A 20,466-nucleotide genomic window follows, 5' to 3' on the forward strand; every position below is an offset into this window, starting at 1 on the left:
TTTCGAAGGAAGGAGGGGGAAAAAAAAAAAATCGAAAACCAGGGCTCGTCCGGGATTTGAACCCGGGACCTCTCGCACCCAAAGCGAGAATCATACCCCTAGACCAACGAGCCACAGCCACAAAAGCGTGCCTGTGTTTCCTCTGAACAGTACTTTCCAGTGTGCAGTTGGCCGCCAGGCTGCCCGGGAGCTCTGTTCCACATTGTGACATTTACTTCTTGCCTTGCTTTGCTTTCTCCCATCTTCATGAGGTCTCACTTTTGAAACCTGACACGGGTCCTAGCCTCGCTTATTCTCCCCGATCCACATCCTGGACCCCTCCAGAGGCCGGATGGGGTGAGGAGGGGCAGTTTCCAGACAGCAGGCCGCGTGGGTGAGCTCCACCGAGCACCTCTGGACGGCTCTGGGCGCGAGCTCGAGCCTAGCGGGGGCCTGGCGGGGGCCCGGTAGGAAGGCGGCGGAAGTGCGAGGACCCGAGCGGACCTCGCTTGCGAGGCTGGAGGGTCCTGAGCCCCAGGCTGGACGCGCGGGAAGCGTGTCAGGCGGCTACTACCTGGCGCGAGCCTAACATTCTAGGGGCGGGAAAGGGTGGGCATCAAAATGCCGAGAGCCGGAATCGGTGGGAGGTGCGCCAGTCTGGCGTGTGTTCGGATTGTCCAGGCCCCCGAAGGAGAATCAAGTGTTCCATCTCCCCACCTTTGTTTCACTTGTTTCTTCGGTCTGGAATTCTTTCTCCCAGTCTTACCCCAACTCGCGTCAAATCCTGTTACCCTTTCCTGTTCTGTCTCAAAATCTTTTTTGTAGAACTATAGATAATTGCAAAAAGATAAATAAACTAAAACTGCCGTGTAATGGATGTGTGTACGGAGGGGGGCGGACACTCGGGACGAGAGCCCCAGTTTCGGCGATTTCTTCCGCAAACTGGAGCCCCCGGGCCGCATGGCGCAGACATGCGCACACAGCGTTTATGCATCGGGTTCTGTATCAACGAGAGGTTTCGGGTTTCCGAACCGTGGACTTCAGGCAGCAATCGAGGATCAACTAGAAGCCAAAAGAAACATCTGAGGGAAGGTTAACTTAGAATTCTTCCAATTGGCTAACAGAGTTGGCCCTCCTCGCAATATAAGAAACTGCCCAACGGGATCCATTTGTTCACATGTGCTTGGCGGGCTCAAACGTTTTCTTTGGCACAGGAATGAGGCTGGAGAAGTCGACTCTAGAAGACAAAGAGCCCCGGAGGAAACAAGAGGGCAACGGCTCCCTGGATGACTGCAAACCCCAAAACTGCAGCTCCTCCTTCGAGCCGGAATCGAACCAGCGACCTAAGGATGACTATACGGGAAGCGCACTACAGTCCTCCGCTCTACCAGCTGAGCTATCGAAGGGGGCACGGGAAGCACCTCTCTAGAGTCACCCATTCAGGACATCTACAAATAGAGGCGTGTGAGAAACGATCTTCTGCCGGCGGGTGGACATCGCAGAGTCACAAAGCCAGCTTGTGAGAAAGTCCCGCCCGCAGTTCTGGGGACAACCCTTCCAGAGCTGGATTCCCCTACTCCACCGAGGGGTGGGGGGCCAATCCGTGGGCTCCTCACAGGCACCCCGAGACCCCGTGCATCACGAGGCCGCCCGGGGCGAGGGCACTGCTCGTCCGGGGGGCCGTTGGCTTCAGGAGCGCGCGGCCCGGGCGGGACCTCCCAACGTGATACGTGTGGAGTGGGAGCCGCCACCCCGGCCTCGAAGAGCTAGGGAGTGCGGCGGTGGGACACGGTTCCGCTCGCGCAGCCCCGCGCCAGGCAGAGAGGGCGGGCCTCCCGGCTCTGGCTCGCGCCTCTTCGCGTTTCCTCACTTCCTGTGCTCGCCTGGGAATTCAGGCTCGTTTGCACAGGCAAACCGCAACTCTTCCGTTTGTACGTCCACAGACTCGGGGAGGGAGAGGATGTGGAATATAGCACACATGGGTAACCCCAATGTTTCTGCGAGAAAGGACTTCTGGAGAAAATATCTTAAGGTTTTTCAAAGGGGAAGCCGCAATTCTTCTGAGTCAATAACAAACTTAGTGACCCAAGTCTCGACTTCCGTCTTCCCGCTGGGATGATAGTGAAGTGTTCGAAAACCGGCTGAAACAGGAAACCTTGCGGGACAGCCTACTCTCTCCCGAGGGCCTCCTCCCCTTTGGGGAGTGGAGCTTGTTCTGGGCTCCAAGCCTGTGCGGAGCGAGGCACTGGGCTCGACTCCATGGTCTTCCCCCACCGCCCTCGGCCCGGCTCGGGCTCCGGCGGCCCTGGGGAAGGGCTCTCGCGGCGGGTCGGCACAACCCGGGCGTCCGCGGAGGCAGGCGGCGTTTCCCGCACTTTGTAATGGACTCCGCCACAATCCAGGCAGCAGAGCCGCACTTGCGCAGTAGCGCGTGAGAGGAAGCGGATCCGCTCAGCGTGGTTTACTCGGGTAGTCGGGACTGCGGCGAGACGATACGTGAACCGAATTTCCGCGGGGGTTAAGGTTACTGGAAGGGGGGTTGTCCAGTAAGGATTTAAAACGATAAGAAATAGGTGGAAGGCCCCAGCGAGATTTGAACTCGCGACCCCTGGTTTACAAGACCAGTGCTCTAACCCCTGAGCTATAGGGCCTCGCGGACGAGCGTCTTGCTTCTTTCTTTGAAAAGGAAAGTTTTTATGATGGGTCTCTGTTAGAGGAATTAAGTGTAAGCAGCAGACAAAACGCGAACTTCTTTTCAATCTATTTACTGTTGGAATTTGGTCTGCAGGCTCTTGCTAGGGACAACGCAATATGAGGGCCAGTGATAACAGCCACCACTATTTTAAGATTGCAGGACTCTGCCTAACCCAACACATTATAACACAGAGTCCACCTCACCCCTCCCTCCGCCCCCGGCCGCAGTCTAAAAATGAAGAGGAGAGACGCGGCGTAGAGGAAGTTGACTACCACGGGTCTCTCCGCTGAAACTGAGCCTTTCCACTGATTTTCTCCTTGACTCAGGATAGCCACCGACTTTCAACTTCCTTCAAGTTCCTTATGTGTAGGGACCTTTCTTACAGCTCGAGTCTCTGCGCCAGAGCAAGCATTTGTTAATTCGTTATTTAATTCATTCCTTCATGCAGCAAACACTGAACTCCCAATTCTGTGCTGGGCTGTGCACTAGGAACAAGGCATCGGATACGGTCTTTAACTTGAAGTCCCTGTCATAGTCTTGTGGACTAAGAGAACTTTAGTTTTTATGAAAGAGAACAGTGAAAAGTAGCTGTGCCTGCTGTGAGCGGCTGGTGGACAGTGCCAAGCTTCGCAGATTTGCGGTGTGAGCCTTCACAGAGGCAGTCCTTCAGGTGGGGGTGGGGTTTGAGCTGCACTTGAGAGGTTAAGACACAAGTTTGGGGGCCGAGTGATCTCTGGTAGAAGAAAATGTATGAGCAGAGTCTGAAAGAAAAACCGAGGCTTAAGGAGCGGAGGCAGAACACCGGCTGGGGCAGATATCTGCCCTCCTGGAAATAAGGGAAGGTAAGAAGTCAGGTTAATAGGGGACTGAGAGATTTCTGGAATGAAGTTACACCCTTAAAAAAAATTGCAACTGGACATTGAACACGGCATCAGAACTCTATGTACTCTATGTTGGCTAATTGAATTTAAATTTAAAAAAAATTGAAAATGGAAACTCACCAGGCATGGATATGCAGAATGAATTGAAGGGAAGAGAAACCAGAGTCAGAGGTACATCAGAGATTAGCCATGGTGCAGACGCTCAAATAAAGCTGCAAGAGGGTCAAGTTATGGACCTGGAAAGGAAGGAAGGAATGAGGGAACTAGAGGGAAGGCAGATTTGGCTGAAGTTAGATATGAATAAAGAGTAAGTAAGAGATAAAAAAGATGAAAGAGTCAGGGAGGACTCTCAAATATTATGCCTTGAAAAAGCAAGATGATGTTTGCAGGAAAAAAAAGAAAGTCTAAAGGAGAGATGAGTACCTGGAAAGGGCAGAAGATGAAGTGCAAGGATTTAGGTAGGCTGGGTTTGAAGTGAGATTGGGGGAGTTTATGGGAATTGTACAATAGCTAGAATACTCTTGTGTCTGGAAGTCCATAAGATTGGTAAATCATGGGTAGATCAAATTACATAAATTATCCATTGAGTTAGAGCCTCTAAGAGTTAGGGGCTCTTGAAGGAAGAGAGTACAAAAGGAAAATTGCTGAGGCCTGAACGTGAGTTGAATAACTCTGTTGCGGGCATTTGTCCTATGAGTGGATGTCCAATATTTTTTGAATATTGTCCTTACATTTGGTAATTTCACATATTATAAGTAAGTCTGTCCTAGAAAATTTGCTTTCCCAGCTAGCAGCTGGGAGTGGGCATGTGACCTAGGTTCCACCAGTTAGAGTCATCCAGGGAAGATTTCAATTTAGATGTATAAAACAGGAGTGAATGATACCATAGGGAAATCCCATATTTTTTCAGTGGTGAGATATGGGATTTCTTAAGTCCGTAGATCATTATCTTTCGTCAGGTCTGGAAAATTCTTGGTCAGCTTTTCAAGTGTTGTTTTGCTTTATTTTTCTTTTCTCCATTTATGAAACTGGAGTTAAACCCTCATACCTTGCCCTTCATTTCTTTTACCTTCTCTTCCATATTTTCTTTTTGTCTCTCCATGCTGCATTCTGAATAACATATTCTTAATCCAGTAATGCTTGCTACAGGTATGTTTAATCAGCTGTTAAATCCACCCACTGAGTCAATGTAATTATAAACTGTAATTTTCAATTCTAGAAGTTCTGATTCTTTTTCAAAACTATGAAGCCAACATTTTTTTCCAGTTTTATTGAGATATAATTGACATACATCCCTATATAAGTTTAAGGTGCACAGCCTAGGGGCGCCTGGATGGCTCAGTCAGTTAAGCATCTGCGTTTGGCTCAGGTCATGATCCCAGGGTCCTGGGATCCAGCCCCACATGGGGCTCTTTGCTCGGCAGGGAGCCTGCTTCTCCCTCTGCCTGTTGCTCCCCCTGCTTGTGTTCCCTCTCTCTCTTTGTCAAATGAATAAATAAAATCTTTAAAAAATTAAAAAAATAAGGTGTACAGCCTAATGGTTTGACTTCCATATATTGTGAAATGATCACTGCTATAAGCTTATTTAGAATCCATTATCTCATATAGATATAATAAAAAGAGAAATCAAAAAAACAAAAGAAAAAAGTTTTCCCTTGTGATGAGAACTCTTAGGATTTAATCTTTGAACAATTTTCATGTATATCATGCAGCAATGTTAACTGTAGTCATCATGCTGTCCATTACATGTACTTAAGTTATTTATCTTGTAACAAGTACTTTGTACCTTTTGACAACCTCTCTCCTATACCCTTTCCCCAACCCCTGCCTCTGGTAATCACAAATCTGATCTGTTTTTCTATGATTTTGTTTTTTGTTTTTGTTTTTAGATTCCACATATACGTGAGATTATCCAGTATTTGTCTTTCTCTCTCTGACTTATTCCACTTAGCATAATGCCCTCAAGTTCCATCCATGTTGTCCCAAATGGCAAGATTTCTTCATTTTTATGGATAAATAATATTCCATTATATATATATCACAACTTCTTTATCCATTCATTCGTCAGTGGACACTTAGGCTGTTTTCATATCTTGGCTATTGTAAATAATGCTGCCACGAACATGCAGATGCAGGTATCTTTTTTAAGTTAGTGTTTTTGTTTCCTTTGGATGTATTCCCAGAAGTGGAATTGCTGGATCTTATGATAGTTCTGGTTTTGCTTTTTGTTTTGTTTTTGTTTTGAGGATTCTCCATACTGTTTGCTATAACAGCTGTACTAGTTTATAATCCTACCAACAGTTAAGTCAAATTGTTGAATTTCCTATTCCTTGCAGATATTCACCAGCTTGTCTTCTATTTCTTCAAACACATTAATTATATTCATTTTAATATGTATAACTGATAATCCCAATATTATTCTATCTATTGTTCTAGTTGATTCTTACTCATGTTACTTTGTCTCCTTGTATAATTGGTCATCTTTGTGTGCACTGCTCAATGTCTTGGGAAAATTATATGCAGTGAATTTTTGAGGCAAAGATGAAGGTGACTTCCTGAAAAAAAATATATATTATAATACATACATATATATATGTATATCTTTTGTTTCTCCCAGGCATCTAGAGCACTATCAACCCAAAAGGATCCTTAAAAAAGTTATTGGCCGGACATTTCTGAGCCTTCAAGATGACATTAAACCCAAACTGCAAATCAGGGAGAATGGAGACCTGTGGTCACAGCTTCTCAGGAAAAGTTGAAAGCTCATTCTTTCCAGTTTTCCTTGCTAAGCTCAGCTGATTTCTGCTGAGCTCCAAAACAGTTATTGGCAGTGGGAAGATAGAGGTAGGTTTACTTCTTGTTCATCCTTGCCTTATGGGAATAGCTCTTTAATATTAATGTTAAATTAATATTAGACTTAATATTTGGGGAGAGTGTCTTACTTGATTTTCCATTTTGGGTAGGTGCTGGATCTTGACATCTGTTCCTCTTGTTTCTCCCATCCAAAGAGTCCGCCAAAACTATAGCCCAATTTTGCAGTAATTAGCAAATGTCTTCAGAGCTACAAAGGTCAGTGCTTCCCTTACCTCTCAGATTCCATCTTTTGCTTAGATTCTGGCCTAGTAGTTGCTTGCTACCATTTTAGTACTTTGATGCTTTTAAGATTTGGTAAAATCTTATCCAGTATTTTTATCATTTTTCTTCAAGGAGTTTGGTCCAAATTAATTAGCCCACAATTACTAGAAAGGAAATTAGAGTTGTAAGAGTTGTAACATCAATCATATTCCACCACATGAACTGAGAAGCAGAGAAAACATTACCATAGAAAGAGCACAAGGGAGAGCATGCCAAAGCACAAGGAGGGGTGATATCAAGAAAGGAAGCCTGGACACCTTCTAAGTCCCTAGCTATGGCCCACTCCAGAAGCCTCAGTGTGTTCCACTTTTGGAATCTATGAGATTTTCCTGGATTATCACAGAAATCCTCCTTTTTTATTTTAGCAAAAATTGTTTTCAATTTGAAGACTCTCAACTACACTAAAGTACTCTCAGTATGTGTCTCTCTACCTTACTGCTTTTAACTTCTAATATTTAGATCAACATTTACCAAATGACTGCTGTAAATTGCCAACAGATCTTTGTTCCAGTCCACTTATAATTCCCCAAATAGAACTCACACCTTTTTCAGTTGTGACCATTTGCTTCATCAACTAGAATGATTTCTCATTTCACCATACCTGTCAAACACTACTTATCCTGGAAAACCCATCTCGATGTTCTTATAAAATTCACAATGCCTTTGCTGTTTACGGAGTAGATTTCATCTCTTCTCTCCTCTGAAACCCATGATACTTTTTTTTTTAATCCTTACCATTCCTTCCTCTTCACTCCCACTCTCAAGATACCGAATAAGACAGATATAATGGAGGTGACCCATGGCACCTAGAAGTAAGCATCCAGATTGACATTACCCCTTCAACATATATTCAGTTGTTTATGAAATTGTCAAATTTTTCTGTTCTCCTTCCCATATTTCTTCATCTTATATGAAAGATTGTCAAAAGATAGCACACATTTTAATTTTATTTTTTAATTTTCCAGAGCTACTTCTAAATTGTGGTTTCCTATCTATTCCTTTGCCCATCTTTTTTTTTTTTTAAGATTTTATTTTTTTTTATTTTTTTTGTTTGTTTTGTTTTTTGTTTTTTTTAATTTTTTTATTCTTATGTTAATCCCCTTACATTACAACATTAGTTTTAGATGAAGTGTTCCATGATTCATTGTTTGTGCACAACACCCAGTGCTCCATGCAGAATGTGCCCTCCTAAATACCCACCACCAGGCTAACCCATCCTCCCACCCCCCTCCCCTCTAGAACCCTGTTTGTTTTTCAGAGTCCATCGTCTCTCATGGTTCGTCTACCCCTCCGATTTCCCCCGCTTCATTCTTCCCCTCCCGCTACCTTCTTCTTCTTCTTCTTAAGATTTTATTTTTAAGTAATCTCTACACCAGAGATGTGGGGCTTGAACTCCCAACCCTGAGATCAAGAGTCACATGTTCCACCAACCTAGCCAGCCAGGCACCCCACCTATGTCCATCTTTTTGAAAATGCTACAAAAGACACAAAGAAAGAACAAATGAGAAGGCAAAGAAAAAGGGAAGGAGATTCTAGTGCACTTAGCTATAGACTACTAAGTTCATTTTGTTTTAAGAATCACATGCATTAGTTTATTCCTCAGCTCCTTGAGGGGAAAGTTGTATGATTCATACTTCTGAGTCTCCATACCTAACAAAGTGATCAGCACATATCAGGGCATTAATAAGTATTTGAAATGGAGAGCAAACAAATGCAGAGGCATGTGTAGAGAAAAAAAGGAGATTTCAACCACAGAAATCTGGAATACCATGGAATCTTTTATTTTCCTCTTCCTGGAATTCTTGGTAAACAAGCACTAAAAATCTTCAAGGGCCTTCCAGCTCTCATCCAGTGTAAGTGTAAATTCTAGGAAACCAATCTGAATTCAGGTGTCAGTTCTCATATGTATGTGGTCACTAAATGGTGTGCCAGATACTAGCACACAGAGTATCTATACAGAAAAGGGGAGGAGTTACCTAAACATAAACATAAGGTTACCTATTGAGAGTGAGAATCTCTAAGGCAATGTCCTCAGCCAAACACTAGGTAGAATCAGTTTAACATGGCATGTGCATTCAGCCCTGCTAGGGCAGGTTTCCTCTGAAAACTTTCTAACCTCCTTTCTCCAGCCAGTGCATGGTTTCAGACTCCCAAGGAAACACACTTTCCACTAAAAGAAGTCTCATTCTGTCCTGCTAAGTGGATGACCAGTGCCACTCATCTTTTGGCTTTTCTTTAGACTGAGCGGCACTGGGTGTGATCTGAGCTGCATCTGGATGCTCTCGGGTCTTGGCAAGTAGGACAGGCTACGGGGATGCTAAAAGGAGGTTTCTTGGACTCACAGCTTCTATAAGACTCTGCTTTTCTTAGGCCGGGATGGAATGGCCTTCAATCCCAAACAGGGTGAGCTTAATTGCAGGATTTGAGCAAGAGATTTCATGTTTTTAACAGAGTGTGAGGAAACTAAGACTGGGTAATAAGGGGATCAGAGTAATTAAAGTGTATAAAGGACATCACAAGACTTACCAGAAACTGCCTGGGATGGGTCTCAATGAAAATGCATGTCCTTCAAAGGATGTGGCTGTTTTAGGCCTTTGGCTCATGATAGGATTCTCATTACACGTGATTCTCACTTTGGGCACCAGAGGGCCAGGGTTCAAACCTGTAAGATCCAACCTTGTGACACTAAAAACAATAGTGACTCCCCAAGACTTCATTTCTGCATTTCATTAGTGCCCCCTGCCCCCCTTTTGGACCCAACAAACTTGTAGGACTGTTCTGTCCCATCTATTAAGAGACTCAAACCTGGCAGTATCCTAAACACAAAGTGGGGAAATGTGGCATAGATCCATAGACAGCTCAGCCAGAGGAGGGGCACAGTAGTGCTTCTTGTATAGCTATCCTTGAGCCACTGGTTCCATCAATAGGCTGAGGAAGGGTTTCAGCTGACTCTCTACAAAATTGATGGCTTGTGTTCTAAAGGAAACCTTTTAAGGATTGAAAAGTCAAGCCCTACCCTATAAACCCTTGCACAGTGCCCAGGAATTCTTGTGACTTATTCTGCCTTCCATAGCTCCTTTAAATGTCACCTGAAGATTACTCTGGTCTCTGTAAAAGCTTTCTCTGGCCACCTCTGTTCAGACTTCCCACTGTTGTCCTTTTGACTTTGATATCTTCCTCCTTACACAGCTCACGACTGTCCACCTTTCTTTCTATCAGGATGATTTTGTAAGCACTGCTCTCAGGCATATCCCAGGTGAACCACCAGGAATGCAGAGGACTGATTGGCTGGCTGGCTGGCTAGCACATTAGAGGAAGAATGTTTAATGGAACTGAAGATCTTAGATATGCCAAAGAGAAAACTTGAGGGACATCATCACCATGCTCAAATACTTGATATACTGCCATGAGGAAAGAGGAAATAGAAGTAGTCTTTGTGATAAAAGAGAACCAACTCTTAAGTTACAGGAAAATTGTTATTTATAGATATAGATACACATATACTGAGGTAAAGATGTGAAAGACTTATACACTGAAAATTATAAAACATTAATGAAGGAAACTAAAGAAGACACAGATAAATAGACATCTGGTGTCCATGGATTGGAAGAATTAAAATTGTTAAAATATCCAAACTACCCAAAGTGATCTACAGATTCAAGGCAATCCCTATCAAAATCCCAATGTCATTCTTTACAGAGATAGAAATGAACAATCCTAAAATTCACATGAAACCACAAGAGTCCCTAATGTAAACTATGGTTTTGTGTAAGAATGATGTGTCAATGTTGGTTCATCTCTTGTAACAAATACACCACTCTGGTGTGGGATGTTAATAGCGGAGGAAGCTGTGCATGTGTGGGGGCAGGAGGTATACAGGAATTCTTTGTACTTTCTACTCAGTTTTGCTATGAACCTGAAACTGCCCTAACAAATAAATTCCATTAAAAAACCCCACAATATTCCTGAATTTCTCTGTATCTAATAACACAGGTTGTTGTAAGATATAAAGATAAAAAGACATGTTTTATAAGATAAAAACAAAATATAAGAAGCAAATATAAAAAGCATTGTAAGAATAAGATATATAAGAAACAGAAGTTGACAGAACTAAGAGGAGAAATAGAAAAATACACAATCATCACTGGATATTTATTTGTATTTTTTTCACAGTCATCATTGGGTATTTTAATAATCCTCTCTCAGTAGGTGTTAAACAAGTAGACCAAAAAATCAGTAAGGACCTAAAAGATTTAATCAACACAGTAAGTAACCAATACGTGATTGTGAGAAAAAAACTGGATAGATTCCTAAAAATATTTTCCATAAATTTTACTATGCATCTTTTGGTAGCTCAGTTGATAGAGTGGAGGACAATAGGATGTACATCCTGGTTGACACCCTTAGGTCTCTATCCAAGGATCAAAGGAGAGTGCAAGTACAGCATACTACTGTCAAGGATGTGGACTCCACCTTGTCTAAGCCCATACAGTGGATATGATTAAAAATATATATATACTTGGACTTAGAAAATCAAGTGAAACAGATTGTAAATATAAACTGTATTTATAATTTGTTTGTTTTCTTTGAATACTGAGCACAGTTGTAGGATCTCTGCCCCAATAGTCATACAGAGGTCTGTGTTAAGTCTTTGAAATTGGGAGACAAAATATTCTACTCTTGAAAGTCAAACAAGAAAGAAACCACATAGTGATGGATGAGATTCTGTATTCTTGGGCTGAGATCTTGCAATTTTCATTGTTCTGGGACCTCAGGCTTCCCAGGCTTCAAGTCTCTGAATTTCTTTCACAGATGAGAAAGATTCTTAGCAGCAAGTTTCCTGGGGGGGGGCCTCAGGCGATTATTTTGGACATGTACAGAGCTTTCCAAATGGTCCAGGAGAGGGTAAGGCTGCAAGCATTTCTCCTAGTTTCTCCTGCACACTTGCGTCATTATGTCATGCCCAGCAGGACAAATAAACATGGCCAGAGACCTCAGAAGATAGCGCCACTTGAATCCATTTTGTGTGGCTCATTTGAGACCTCTAGTATCTCTAGAGGTGGGCATCCATAGGTCAAAGTTCTCTTGGCATCCCAAGAATGGTAAACTGGCCACTACCATTCTTCAGTATTGGGAGAATGTCCTATTTTGCCAGGCTTTTCTCCCTCACTTATAAACAAGACTTCTCATTTATTCCCACTGCTGTCACATCGAGCACACATCTTCCCTAGGCACTGCTCCCAAGAGGTCTGCAGATCTTTTGACTTCCTCAATTCTTTCTCCTCACTTCTATCAGAAGTCTAAAATACAAAAATGATCTTTATGGCAGTGATTCTCGAAGCATGGTCCCTGGTTCAGTAACATCAGCATCACCTAACAACCTATTAGAAATGCAAGTTCTCAGGCCCCTGGTTTACTAAATCAGAGATTCCAGAGGTTGAGTCCAGCAACATCTTTAACAAGCCCTCAGGTGATTGGGGTGCACACTAAAGTTTGAGAACCACTGCTCTATGCTTTAAACCCTGCCCACCTCTCTTTAGTTATTTGTCTCCACACCAGTAGGGAACCTCGGTCCCAATATGCCTACACCTATACCCTTCAAAATGCATCGCAGTTCTTTTTCTGAGAGTCCACAGAACATCTCAGAGTTAGCACTGCTCTCCCATCCCTCTCCCTTCACTTTTATGTTGAAATTTATGGGGTTTGAGAAAGAGATCTCTGTCTCTATGCCCCAAATTCTCCTTTTTTAAGGACACAAGTCATATTAGATTAGAGCCCACACTAAAGACCTCATTTGAACTTGGTTACCTCTGTAAAGACCCTATTTGCAAATAAGTTCACATTTTGAGGTATTAGGACTTCTGTATATTTGAGGAGGGAGGGAGGGACACAGGAAGATCTGGGGGAAAATCCCTTTCATGTGTCCTGAGAACCTCCCAACACCATCATGGGATTATTTTTCCCTTCTCTTGGGAAGCATAATTGATTAAGATAGACAATGACTATTGTCTATTTTTAAGAAAGTAAGCCAGGTCTGGGTGCTTCTTCTCTGCCCGAGACTGGATATTTGTAAGAGAGAGGGAAATATAAAGCATAAACATATACAACCTCCCTGTTTAAAGCTCTTTGTGTAAATTTGTCCCCAAATATCTTTAATTTTATCAAATAAATAATTTTATCCAAATGTGATTGGATGTCATCAGGGAGCCACAATTTCTGCCTTCAGATTGGCTGAAACATCCTCCAACCACATCCCCCAGCCTTTGGCTGAGAAAGGCACCTGTTTTTCTCTGAAGTCTAGGCAGTAACTGTGAATTAATTTCTCTGCTACTGTCTCACACTAGCAAAAGAGACACATCAGCATATTGGCGTTCTGTAATCTCCACTTGGCTGCAATCAAAAAGAGCAAGAATTCTTTTCATACAAGGTGCATGGAAATCCCAAGTTTGGTGGGCCCTAAGACAGAAACGCTAAAGTATGGAGAACTGAGGTGTGGCTACTCTCCCCTGTATCAAGAGGAGAGGAGGTGAGAATCTATTTTTCTCCTCCATTCTGGCCTTGTTCGTATGCTCCTCACCCGGGGCCTGCAGGCTTGGGCTTCTGGGGAGGGTGAGGAGCTAGCGCACGCTGAGTTCTCAGGAATCCTGTGTGCTAGGAGCCCCAGTGTGGGCTCAGAATCTGGGCTCTGTCCCTAGGTAAGGGTGTCTCCAGCCAACTCCTTCCCCAGTCGCCAGTAATAACAGCCGCCACGGGGCTACAGCTGCGCAGGGGAAAGGGGACCTCTCTGGGAAACGAAGAGTTATAGGTTCTAAAGAAAGGTACTGAAAAGCTTCCCAGCCGCAGGAATCCACCCACCCTGAGACAGGCTTCTTCTCTTCCGGCAAGCAGAATTGGGGGAGGAAGCCTCTGTAGACTCTGCTCCGCCAAGACTAGCGAGCGGGCATAGACTGGCACCGCCTATCTGCAGGTGGGTCTCAAGGAGCAAAAGGGGACTAGGAGTCAAGCTTTTTTCTCGGTCCTTTTAACTCACGTCCTACGCTTCCTGGAGGCTCCAGGACTTCTTCTCTGGCTTCAGAACTGAAAAGCATCAAACTCAAAATTGAGCAGACTGCAGCTTTGGTCTTCTTTACACCACCAGCACTCCCCCCCCCCCACCCCAAAGCGATCTGGAGTCCAAAGGAATTCATTCCTCCATTCAATAAATACTTTTTGAGCGCTTACTGGGCGCCAGGAGGAAGCTGACGCGACCCCCTGTCTTCGGAGTGCTCCTACGTTCTAGATCCCAAGAGCTTCGCTTCCGGAGCGGATAGTTTGTTTTTAAAGATCTTTCCCTTCAGCTTCTGGAGTGAGAAGAGCTGTTCCGGCTGGGCGGATGCAGGTTGGAGACCCGGGGTGGGGGGTGGGAGGGGGAGGAAGAATTTCTTCCTTAGGGTCCTTTGGCAATATCTACAGTCTTGGTCTCAGTTGGAGGTTCAGAAAACAACGCTGAAAAAAAAAGAGCAGAAAGATTTAACTAGGAAGTGTAGACAAAACTCCCCTGCGGGTTTGGTAGCGTGGCCGAGCGGTCTAAGGCGCTGGATTTAGGCTCCAGTCTCTTCGGGGACGTGGGTTCGAATCCCACCGCTGCCAGGGTTTTGTTTCTATTCATAAGTAGTCACAGCCTTCATCTTCACTTCAAATAAAAGTGTAGGTTCCTGCGGGTTTTGACCAAATCTCAAAATCCAATTATCTGAATTTTCTGAGTACGCGGCTCTAGACAGACGGAATGTGACTAGTGAATGAATGACTCAGTTTACCGACAGGCCCCTCGTAAGTCAAGCAGATCCGTAAAAGACACACTCCTCCGGATCCTCGATCCCCCTTCTGTTCGGAAGGGAGAGAATAAGGCCTTGCTTGCCAAAGGGATGGCATTTAACCTGGGGCACTCTAAAGAGGAGAGAGAGTTTTGGAATCTTGACATAACTTTGAAAGTGCAGTAAACGGTAAGGGTGTGCATAGAAGGGAGCAGGGAGTGAAGTGAGCCTTTGTCTCATCATTTGCTCCTAAGAGTTAACTTGAAAAAATTTGGCAGTCCCACTCAGAGCTGAAGTAAAAAATTCAGTTGCACACAGCGCCCAAAGTGTCCCTGTGGTCCCTGGTGCTGCCTCTCGGACCCCTAATGAGTCACCTATAGGGTGTTCTGTCTTATTTCTCCTTCCACTTGCCTCTGGGGACCGCACTACTACGCCACCCCCACCCCCCCTTTCTGTCTCTCCTTCCAGGTCCACCAACAGGACAGCAAGGATGTGTTAATCAGGGAGCTAATCATTGAGGGAGGTGGCTGCTCACCAGCTCAGGGAAGTGATTCAACAACCAGGCTTAGCCAGGCAAGGAAGACCACCCTGACTCCCACCTAGCTCAAAAAGAGTCCTAGGATGGGTTTGAAGTCAGAATTAGGGCTCTTTAAGAAACATTCTCACTTTCTGGCCTTTGAGGGCAATGCCTTTCCTGCCCCATGTATGTGTACAGTCTTTGGTACCCAAAGGGTGCGTTGGACATGATTATGATACATATATACAGATTTGAATACATACTGCATACAGATTTGAATCCAGGCACTGTCCCCTCCTCAAGACTTCAAGAAGGAGTTACGGGCTCATTCTAGTAAATGGTGTTGGAACCTGACTGGCCTGTGCCCTAAAGGAGGCAAGAGTTAAAGATTGTCCATGTGGCTTCTTACTCTAGTCAACCTCAATAATAGTGACATTTTGGACTGGATAAATCTTTACTGTGGGGGTTGGGGATCGTGTGTATTGTAGGATATTTAGTAGCATCATTGGTCTTTACCCACAGGATACCAGTAACATTGTCCCAGTTATGACAATTAAAAATGTTTCCAGACATTATCAATGTCCTCTCAGAGGCAAAATCATCCTTAAAGACAGAGGGTGCAACTATTATGTCCCACTGTGTGGCTTGTCTTCTCAATACCTCAACAGTGCCTTTTGAAGGGCCAAGTTTTCTAATTTTGATGAAGTACAATTAATCACATTGTTCTTTTATGGATCATGCTTGTGGTGTTGCATCTAAAAAAATCTTTCCCTGATACAAGGTGACAAAGATTTCATTCTAAATATTTTGTGGTTTGGGTTTATGATCCATTTTGAGTTAATTTTTTATGTGGTGTGAAGTAAGGATCAAAATTATTTTTTTAACATTATTTGTTGAAAAGACTACCTTTCTAAAGAGTACATTTATCATGAACACTCAGTGATGTATAGCATTGTTAAATCACTATATTGTACACCTGAAACTAATATAATGCTGTATGTTAACTATACTGGAATTAAAATTAAAAACTTAATAAAAAATAAATTAAAAATGGCTACCTTTCTCTACTGAATTGCCTTTGAAACTTTGTCAGCCATCAATTGATAATATTATGTGTGGTTCTATCTCTGTACTCCTGTTCCATAAATCTATTTTTCATATTTTAATGCCATACTATAGTCTTTTTTTTTTTTAAGATTTTTTTATTTGACAGTGAGAGAGGGAAAACAAGCAGGGGGAGTAGGACAGGGAGAAGCGGGGTTTCCCGACAAGCAGGGAGCCTGACGCGGGGCTTGATCCCAGGACCCTGGGATCATGACCTGAGCCGAAGGCAGACACTTAGTGACTGAGCCACCCAGGTGTCCCACCAATGCTATAGTCTTGATTATAGTAGTTTGTATACATCTTGATGGCAGAGTTACTTTCCTCCAACTTTATTGTTCTTTTAAAAGTTGTTTTGGGCATGCTATGTCTTTGAATTTCCATGTGAATTTTTGGAATCAGCTGGTCAATTTCTAAAACCAAAACAAAACAAAGCCAGGGGTGCCTGGCTGGCTCAGTTGGAAGGCAAGTGACTCTTGATATTGGGGTTGTGAGTTCAAGCCCCACATTAGGTGTAGAGATTACTAAAAATAAATATGCTTTAAAATAAAAAACTTGTCTTAAAAAATAAATAAAAACCAAATCTTACTGTTATTTTGATTAGAATTACACTGAATCTATAAATCAATTTAGGGATAATTTATATCTTAACAATATTGAGTCTTCTCATTCACAAATGTGACATGATTTTCCTTGTATTTAGGTTTTCTTTCATCCATCTCAGCATTTGTGTGTGTGTGTGTGTTTGTGTGTACAAATCTTGGACCTATTTTATCCCTAAGTATTTCATATTTAATGATTCTGTTGTAAATTGAATTGTTTTTTAAATTTTCAATTTCTGATTGTTCATTGCTAGGTACAATTATACATATGTAGATAGAGTATAAACAGTAATATATGCAATTAATTTTAATATTTACCTTGTATCCAACAACTTTGCTAGATTCACTTATTATAGCTTTCTGTAGATTCTGTCGGATTTTTACATAGCCATTCACATTTTCTTGGAATAAAAAATAGATTTACTTGTTTGTTTAAACCTGGATGCCTTCTATTTCAATTTTTTTCCATTATTGATTGGGCAAGAACCCCCACTACAATGTTGAACAAAGTGATGAAAGCAGATGTCTACATTTCCTCCCCATCTTACAGGGAAAACATTCAGTCTTGTATCATTTAAGTGTGAAGTTCTTCATAGTTTCCGTTTATCAGGTTGAGGAAGTTTCCTTCTTTTCCTAATTTGCTGAGAGTTTGTGTCAGGAATGAAAGTGGACTTTGTCAAATGCTTTGTCTGCATTTTTTAGTAAGATCATATGATTTTTCTTTTTAGTCTGTTGAAATAATAAATTACATTGATTGATTTTGAATATTAACCAGCTTTGCTTTTCTGGGATAAATACCACTGGATTCAGATATATTGTTATTTTATATATTGTGGATTCAACTTGTTGAAGTGTTCAACTAGGTGGGGAGGAGACTGGATTTCACCTTTTAGCCCCTGCCTGGTGCACTAACTCCTGAGTTACAGCTTCTTATTGTATTCTTCTAAGAGAGACCTTCATTTGTTGATCCGCAATCAACAAAACTGGCAGAAGGAAGAAGTAACAGATACTTGTCCCTAAAATTGCAACTCACCCTCCCCAGGCAATCACACTCTAAGATAAAGCCCCGGGGCTCCGCCCGCCGCACCCCCTCCCCCCACCAGAGAGGAACAGAATCTGTGAAAATGCAGCCTTCGCGTCTGAGTCTGGAGGCAGCCCCAGCTACAACGCCCCTCTCCACCCCCCACCCCCCCACCTTGGATTTATCCTGCACAATACCCACTATGACCTCTAGTCTCTCCTAACCTAGAAAATCTCTCAAGTGTCGGTGCAGATCCCTCTGAGAGTGGCTCCAGCCTCTCCCCCAAGCTTCCCGGCCTCCGACGGTCTCCGAGATTCCTGGGCTGAAGCTTTGGGAAGAGCGCAGTGACATTGGGAGAGGCTTCTCTGTCCCACCTCTTCTACAAACTGTGTAAAAGGCCATGGAAAAGTGAATACTTTAGAATATATTGATAGTTAGCCTCCGAGGATTAAATGAGCCATTTAAGATCCATGCAATCATGTACTGGAAAGCCCATTCTCAGCTGTCATTTAGAGATGTATTTGCTCCTAGAACTAAGGCGTTCAATCCAGAGCTCACCCCAGGTGTGCGGGAGGAGATGAGGGAGTGAGAAGCCCTCGTTCATCTTGAGATGCATAAAAATACAAGACTGAAGGACAAATAGAGGAAGCTAGAGGGACCAGGGAAGAGCCATTCTTATCCGTGGCTTCTCATTGTAATCTGTGGTCCTTTGCAATCCACGTGCTGTGGTTTGTGGTCTGGTAATGGTAGCCAAGCGGCATTTGGCAACTGCCACCCAGGCATTGAACCCGGGGAGGACCTTTCTTGGCTGTGTCACAGCAGGTGTCCCCAGAAACAGTCGCTGGCTCCAGCCGGTCTGACGTGACCGGCAGGACAAGTGAGATGTCCTTAAAAGGAATAGAACGGCCTGTTGAAATCTCCTGAGGCACTGATTTTCTCTGCTGGCTGCACTTGGGAAACTATAAAATACCGAGGCTTGGATTCCACCCCTGGAGATTACGGTGTCATTGGTCTAGAGCTCAGCCTCCATGTGAGAATTTTTTAAAATTCCACACGTGCTTCTCATGAACAGACAGAGTTAAGAACTACCGCTCTAGGGATATAGTGATTCTTTTGGACATGACGTGCCGGGTCTAAAAACTGGACGGAACCTGAATGCTCTTGAAAAATGGCGTCAGCTAGCAAATAAAGGCGACTTGTAAACAGGGGCAGAATATTCTGTGACTATGAAATCTGCCTGATGAGAGAGGGTAGCTGCAGGGATTGGAAGCCCCAGTCTGGCGTCTGCGCAGCTGGGGGACTTTCTCTGTCACTTCTCACTAAGACGTCTTTCTCGGAAAAATGAGCACGTTGTGTCACTGGGCTTGGAGGAAGTCCTCGAGAGGATGTTCCTTCCGGGGCCCTGGCCATGGCTTTGAGGGGTGCATTGAGACAGGCAGAATTTGTCAGCAGGGAACTTGAGTGCTGCTCTGTTCGCCCCTAACCTCCTGGTGAACTTGGTCTTTGAAGATTTATATCAGAACACTGCCAAATGGCAAGGCTTTCCGGAGTGCTACCTGGCCAGAAAACAGGTGCCCTCTGCACTTGAACGGTTTGATCTGAAAAGCTCAGCCTCCATCCTCGTGTACTCATCCACTCACCCGACACCCAATCCAGCGCTACCCTATCAAGGCATTGGAGTGGTTATTCGTCATCTTTTGACCTCAGTTCCTCAACTGGCAAAAGTTCCGCTTGGCAGCGGTGGGATTCGAACCCACGCCCCCGAAGAGACTGGAGCCTTAATCCAGCGCCTTAGACCGCTCGGCCACGCTACCACGGGTGGAGGGCTACTCTGCCTTTTTTTTTCTGATAGTAACTACCTTTCTTTACATCTCAGCCCTATTGCTTAGATTTGTGTTCTGAAGTCCTAACCTTAAGAGCAAGTGGAGGAAGCGTTTGGAGAGAGCAGGGCTCATCGAGAAAGCTTACTTTTCCCCTATAGGCTGTGGATTGCTCATCCCCCACCCAGGGCTTACAAGGGAAGTATTTTACCGAGTGAATGAAATTTGTAGCACAGTAGAAGGCTGTGGGCCTTTTGCAGGTGCCGATTATGTTTTATTCCTGTTGGCTTCCTCTCAGTCTTGCTACAAATTTCTTAGGAAGATAAAGGAAGATTCAAGCTCATTAAGGCCACAAAATCCTACCCACGAGGGAGCATGACTTATCAATGGAGATTTAGGGCATTTGCAAATGAGTGAACACCTACTTAGAACTGGAATCTGACCAAAAACCTAAAGAGGCCAGTGGAACTCTACAGTCCTTCCTTTTACCAGATGAGATATCAAAGAGTTCATTCACACTTGCAGCTTGCTACATTATTTCTTCAGAGAAGGCGAAGCCTTTATATGGTTTTACACTCTATTCCTAAAACACTTGGAGATGTCTCCTTTCTGCTCTCAGAGAGAGAGCGAGAGAGAGAGAGAGAGCAGATGCTCATTCCTTTCGAATTTGACGGTTTTAGGACTTTAGGGGTCGTCCAGATCTCCATGTTGGCATCTCAGCGTTGCAGTAGCGACCCCCTGAGACTGCTCTTGCTGCTCGAGAAACTTCATTTCAAGGAGGGGGTGAAGAAACGGAGGTAGCCCGTGTCCTTAAAAGAATGATGAAAAGAAACTTCAAGTTTTCTGGGGGCTTCTCGATCTAGGACTTTGAGTATGGAGCCAAGGAGGGGAGCTCCGAGAGGAGGGGAGCCAGGCTGGCGGC

At 43.9% G+C, this 20,466-nt stretch overlaps 1 long non-coding RNA gene and 5 other non-coding genes across 6 annotated transcripts; 2 read left to right on the top strand and 4 right to left on the bottom strand.

Moving 5' to 3' along the window:
- Nucleotides 1–41: 41 nt before the first annotated feature.
- On the bottom strand, nt 42–113 carry TRNAP-UGG. Its single transcript has one exon. It is a non-coding gene; the product is annotated as a tRNA-Pro (tRNA).
- Nucleotides 114–1,183: 1,070 nt separating this feature from the next.
- LOC118002924 lies at nt 1,184–10,647 on the top strand. The gene is made up of 4 exons (XR_004677226.1): nt 1,184–3,516; nt 6,173–6,399; nt 6,519–6,624; nt 9,910–10,647. It is a non-coding gene; the product is annotated as an uncharacterized LOC118002924 (long non-coding RNA).
- On the bottom strand, nt 1,295–1,385 carry TRNAY-GUA. Its single transcript is given in 2 exon segments — nt 1,295–1,330; nt 1,349–1,385. It is a non-coding gene; the product is annotated as a tRNA-Tyr (tRNA).
- Nucleotides 2,558–2,630, bottom strand: TRNAT-UGU. The gene has a single exon. It is a non-coding gene; the product is annotated as a tRNA-Thr (tRNA).
- Nucleotides 10,648–14,237: 3,590 nt separating the features above from the next.
- TRNAL-UAG lies at nt 14,238–14,319 on the top strand. Its single transcript has one exon. It is a non-coding gene; the product is annotated as a tRNA-Leu (tRNA).
- Nucleotides 14,320–19,456: 5,137 nt separating this feature from the next.
- On the bottom strand, nt 19,457–19,538 carry TRNAL-AAG. Its single transcript has one exon. It is a non-coding gene; the product is annotated as a tRNA-Leu (tRNA).
- Between the last annotated feature and the right edge of the window lie 928 nt (nt 19,539–20,466).

The sequence above is a fragment of the Mirounga leonina genome, unplaced genomic scaffold (genome assembly GCF_011800145.1).
Source record: "Mirounga leonina isolate KUSES-001 unplaced genomic scaffold, KU_Mleo_1.0 Mir_91, whole genome shotgun sequence".
Classification (NCBI taxonomy): Eukaryota; Metazoa; Chordata; class Mammalia; order Carnivora; family Phocidae; genus Mirounga; species Mirounga leonina.